A 250-nucleotide genomic window follows, 5' to 3' on the forward strand; every position below is an offset into this window, starting at 1 on the left:
CTACTAAAGTTATCAGCAAGAAGAAACATGGTTACACTTTTCTGCGCGATCGTCGGTGTGAAAGGACATACCAAGTGAATCCTAAACTTTGGGTCCGCATTTGAAAATATCCCTGGCTTCGTATTCCTTAATCGGCAGAGCTGAACGTTTTGTCACTCTCATCTTCTGTGGCTGCAGCAAGAAGAGCTGTCGCTTCGTGAGTGCTTTGTCGCTCTGAGAAATGCAGCAATCGTTCTGCATCATGTTGAAG

This window comes from Plasmopara halstedii (assembly GCF_900000015.1).
Source record: "Plasmopara halstedii genome assembly, contig: Scaffold_110, whole genome shotgun sequence".
NCBI classification, from domain to species: Eukaryota; Oomycota; class Peronosporomycetes; order Peronosporales; family Peronosporaceae; genus Plasmopara; species Plasmopara halstedii.